This window comes from Sciurus carolinensis, chromosome 12, assembly GCF_902686445.1.
Source record: "Sciurus carolinensis chromosome 12, mSciCar1.2, whole genome shotgun sequence".
NCBI classification, from domain to species: domain Eukaryota; kingdom Metazoa; phylum Chordata; class Mammalia; order Rodentia; family Sciuridae; genus Sciurus; species Sciurus carolinensis.
Genome location: NC_062224.1, coordinates 38381670 through 38387352, shown reverse-complemented (window position 1 = coordinate 38387352; position 5683 = coordinate 38381670). Strand labels below are relative to the sequence as shown.

The 5683-nt window shown below is 36.7% G+C and overlaps 1 pseudogene; it reads left to right on the top strand.

Annotated features, from left to right (window-relative positions):
* The first annotated feature begins 1171 nt into the window (after nucleotides 1–1171).
* On the top strand, nucleotides 1172–5264 carry LOC124961496 (transmembrane protein 41B-like; annotated as a pseudogene).
* The last annotated feature ends 419 nt before the right edge of the window (nucleotides 5265–5683 follow it).

The following is a 5683-nucleotide window of genomic DNA, read 5'->3' as shown; positions in this document are numbered from 1 at the left end:
ATATTTTGTATGTCTAGTATTATATCAAAATAAGAGTTAAAAGGAGGAAAAACTAATATTTAGCCATTTTTTTCATCTTAAGACATCAAAAATCAACCACTGACAAATAAGCACAAAAAAATTAACATTTAGAAGTATAAATCTAAGAAAGCATAATAGGTTTGAATAAAATGTACAAAATGAAAACTACATTCTTAATAAAAGTCTGAAAATGAGAGAAGGCTGTATTTAAACCCTATTAAGCTTTGCTAAATCTACCTTGAACCCAAAATCAATTGTAACCCTTTGGATAGGGGCTCTTGTCCCAAGTAGGTAGGATATTCACAACAAATACCTGCCCAAGGTTTTACCCAATAGGGTACTTGAGGTAGAGGGTGATCACCCTACCCCATCACAATACTTCCAACAGATGCCTTTTCTAGAAAATCTTCCTCCTGGCCCAATAGCAAAGGCTTCTAGATGGAAGATTAGCTCCACCCCTGCTGTCCACACACCAGTTCCAGCCAGGCCAGGACTAATGGACTTGGAATTACTCTTTGTAACAGGAAAAAAAAAAAAAACCTTAATTCAGTGGGAAAACCTGTAGGAACAATAATTCTCTTAGCATTCTCCTTGGTAATATGACCCATCATTGGTGGTGGTCCTGATATACAGATAATCTGGCTCAAAATATGCCTGGCTCTTCTCTGAGACAAAGACCAGACAGAGCAATCAAGCAGCCTTACAGCTTCACCCAGGTTGGTACCAGCCCTCTCTATTAGCCTCACCTGGTCCAACCCATACTCTGTAGCCATGCAGACTCTGGCTTCACCTACTCTGATGGCACCATGTGATGACACAATGTGGTCTTGATTGCCTCAACCTTACCCCATGGCAAAACTACCCAGACAGGTCTGTGAAGATTTCTCAGGACAGAACTTGAGAAAATGAGAGTGAACAGTAAAGAAATTTTTTTCCAACAGGATCAATTATTAAAAATAAAAACAAACATCTAAGGGAAGTTGTGATGTCCTCTTCTCTAAATTCTTTCAAATGTCCCCATGTGCCTGGCATGGAGATGCACACCTGTATTCTCAGCAGTTCAGGAAGCTGAGGCAGGAAGATCAAGAGTTTAAAGCAGGTTAAGGGGGTGCAGCACAACCCTCTTCTCTCCATTTCCATTGCAGCAGCCATGGCAAAAGGCAGAGTTGCTGAAGAATCGCAGACTGGAGCACTCCAGACAACCCCAGTGGGGGATGGGAACGTGGGGACACGGGGCCCTGAGGCACCAGGTGGCAGAGACCACGTGAAGGAAAAAGCCTGGGCAGAAACTGGGTCAGCAAGAATGTCACTCCTTATATTGGTGTCTATTTTCTTGTCTGCAGCATTTGTTGTTTTGGGTATATAAAAGTTTTCCTCGGCTTAGTAAGTATACTCAGAGAGAACTGAAAATGTCTAGATAGAGATGAGATGAAAGTGAATTAAAAGCTGAACTTACTTTAAGCAACAACTATCATGATGATTGTGTCTCAGTTCTCATGGCTTATAGCAAGTTCATATCAGCACTGTTATATAAATACTTGTTTTCAGAACTGGTATTGTGGCTCAGTAGGAGCACTTTCCTAGTGTGTGTGAGACATTGTGGATCCTCAGCACCACATAAAAATAAATAAAATAAAAGATGTTGTGTCTATCTACAATTAAAAAAAAAAAACTTGTTTCTAAATTTGCCTCTTGATTGTCTATGTAAGGTTTTCCTAGCTTTGCTTGTCTAATAAGGCCTCATCTTTCCAGTGGCTTCCAAAATTTTTAAAAAATATAACCACAAAAGAAAAGACATTTTAATGTCATGAACCTTCTCTCTCTCTCTTTCTCTCTCTCTCTCTCACAATTGTGTGTGAGAGTGCACATATATATTTTGGGGGTGGAGGGTACCAAGGATTAAAACTCTGGAGCATTTAATCACTGAGCCACATCCCCAGTCCTTTTAATTAATTAATTAATTAATTAATTTTAAATTTTGAGACAGGGTCTCTCTAAGTTGCTTTAGGCCTTAAGTTGCTGAGGCTGGCCTCAAACTGGCAATTCTCCTGCTTCTGCCTCCTGAGATTCTGGGATTATAGGCATTTGCCACTGCATCTGGTTACACTTGCAAATAATTAAAATTAAGTAGGACTGAGGATATAGCTCAGTGACAGAGTACATGTTTAGCATGAGCAAGACCCTAGGTTCAATCCCTAGAATGGAAAAAACAGCAAATAACAACAATAAAGTTTCATGAAACTGATGGTGTTTCTAGTATTTTGTATTTGCTTCATTTGTTTAGTGTTATTGACCAAGTAAATTTATTTTCATGGTTCATCCTAGATATTGACTTGTGGTTTGAATAAAAAGGTGTTCTTTTCTTTTTTCCTATCCCTGTTTTCTCCCTTTGTACTCTTCCTTGCTCTCAGTTGTTGTCTGCTTTTATTCATCCATTTCTTTTTTTCCATATATCTTGTCTTCTAGCTTTCTTCCTCTGTTTTATGGAAATCATCTAGTCTGGATAGATAACTTCTCACAGTGAAGTTGATCTTGTAAAACTATATCTAGTACACATCCATAATTCCTTAGCAAAAATCTTGGTAAAATGTGTTTCAGAATTTAGAAATTTTCCACTTTGGAAGGATAACACATAATATGTGATACCTCCAGTAGAATCTAGAGTAGCATCTCATAATCCAGTACATTAATATCTATGCAATAAAGCCCACATAATAACACTAAACATTATAAAGACTATGACTAACTTTACTAACAAATTTTTGCTGATAAATTATAAAGAAATTTTAGTTTTCAGAATTATTTTATCTTAAGAAAGACCTGAAACCTATTTTAGGAGATCAAAATATCTCAGGGCTATTTTACCACCCTAATACCACCCTGGCATAATCATAGATTATATAAAGAATTATAAAAATATGTTTGGACTTTCAACAAAGGCCAGCCTGATATGGTACTAGATATCTGTGAAATGGGGTTTCAAGGCATCAGAAAGTTTATGTGTCCTCTAAGTTCCTTTTATTCACAGTCTGTCCCCATCACACCTCCAATTGGGGAAGAACCCAGGGCCTTGTGCATGCAAGACAGATGTTATACCACCTAGCTACATTCCCAATTCCTTATTCAGTTATTTGTGCTTGAAATTTTTATTTTTTAAAATTTTTACATACTGCATTTTGATTCATTGTATCCAAATGGGGCACATCATTTTGCTTCTATGGTTGTGCACTATGTAGATTCATACCATTTGTATAATCATACTTGTACATAGTGTAATGATGTCTGTCTCATTCCACCATTTTCATACCCCTCCCTCATTTCCCTCTATGTAGTCAAAGTTTCTCCATTCTTCTCTTAGCCCCTCCCCCATTATATCATCATCCACTTGAAATTTTATAGTTAAACTTAATTTTTTTATTTATATTATTATATATTCATTTATTTTCTGTGGTAATGGGAATTGAACTAAGGAACTTGAACATGCTTGGCAAGGACTCTAACACTAAACTACATTCCTAGCTCTAGTATTTTACTTTCCTACTTTAGCAACAATGCTTTTAGGATGGTGGCATGTTATGTTGCAAAGTTAACATTACTATGATTTAATTTTATACCCTTTCTACTTTTTTATCAAGGAGTAGGAAATAGAATTGATTGAAAGAGGGAAAGAACAGACTCCAAATTAAGGCTATTTTTGCTCCCATTCTTCTCTAAGAATAACATATTACTTGTATAAAGTAATGTACTGCTAAAACCTTTTACATATGTGCATATGAGCATGCCCATGCAGGCATACTCAGAATCTTTTTATTTATTTATTTTGGTACTTGGGATTGAATCCAGAGATACTTGACCATTAAGCCACATCCCCAGCCCCCCACCACTGGCCCTTTTTATATTTTATTTAGAGGCAGGGTGTCACTGAGTTACTTAGGGCCTTGTTGAGTTGCTAAGGCTGACTTTGAACTTTGATCCTCCTGCCTCAGCCTCCTAATCTGCTGGAATTACAGGCTGGTGCTACCACATTGGGAAACAGGTATTTTTAGAGGATTTAATAAAGCAGCATTCAGCTGGGCATGGTGGCGTACTCCTGTAGTTCTTGCTACTCAGGATGCTGAGAGGGGAAAGATCATTTGGCTCCACATTTTGGGACCAACTGGCAACAAAAGTGAGAATCTGGCTCAGTGGTTAGTAAATAAAATTAAAAAGCAGCACTCTATCATTGTTCTACAGACTGCACAAATACTTATTGAACATAAGGATGAACCTGTGTTTGTAGCTTGTACCACAACTTGAGAAGCTGAGGCAAGAAGATTGTGAGTTTGAGAGCAGCCTGGGCAACTTAGCAAGACCCTATCTTGAAAGAAAAGGGCCGAGAATGTAGAGTGTCCCTGGGTTTAATCTCCAGTACCAACAACAACAATAACAACAACAAAAAGCAACCAAGTCACAAAGATGATTATTTGAGGCTTTTACAAGTAAGAAATCCAAACAAGGCACCAAATTTGAAGTAAAATTAATAGAAAAGGAAAGGTGTTTTAACTTTTTTCCTGAACTATGAACTGAGATATTTCAGAAAAGTGTGAATGGTAAATTTGTTGAAAGCTTTACTTAATTTCCATTTTGAATGATTACTGATTTCGGATTATCAAGAGAATTAACCAAAATGATGTTAAATATGTTTTTAATATGCTAACATCAGTGGTTCATTTTTTAATGGTAAACTTAAATTTTAAGCTGATTATTGGAGGTAATGTTTTTAACCTTAAATTTGGGTCATCCTAGACTGTCATATGTAGATTATATCTTGAGAGAAATTTAAAAACAATTAATTTACAGATCCCTGAACATGAAAAAATTGTTAATTTGGCTTTAACAAAGATCAGGGCATCAAAGCATTTTGGTTAAAACTGTTTTAATGTTAACTTCAATTGTTTTTTTTTTTTTTTTTTTTCCGCCATGCTGGGGATTTGAACCTAAGGCCTTGTGCTTGCAAGTCAAGCACTCTACCAATTGAGCTATATCCCCAACCCTTAACTTCAATTTTATGATGGCAAAATTCTATTTAAAAATTTTCACTTTAATTTTATTTCTTCAGAGAAGAAAGAGTGAACATGAAGGTTCCCAGAGATTTGGATGATGCCAAGGCTCTAGGAAAAGTTTTATCCAAATATAAGGACACCTTTTATGTACAAGTTCTTGTAGCTTATTTTCCTACATATATTTTGTATCCTTTAAACTGAAAAATGCTTTTTAGTTTTATTCAAGAAAAGGTTTAAAAGACCTGCCATTTACTTATCTATAATCATAAATTATTTTTCCTCATAAAAATTGTTAATGCAGTATTATAATTCTAAATAAAATATATGAAAATGGGAAAAAAGAGTTTAAAGCAAGTCTCAGCAACTTAGAAAGGCAACCTGAGAACTCCTGAACTTGTGGCTGGCATGTGAAGTGAGGGCAGTCTCCTTGGGGACTACACCCATAACCTGTGGAGCTCATGCTAACTCCAGGTGGTTAGCATCAGCAGCGCATTAGAGTACTGCAACATGCACACTCAGAACCTGAAATGGTCCCTTTAAGAAGACAATCTCTTATAGCTTACTCCACCCCCAACTCACCTCCCACCTCAGGCTGAGAACCTAGGTGGCCCTATCTCAGC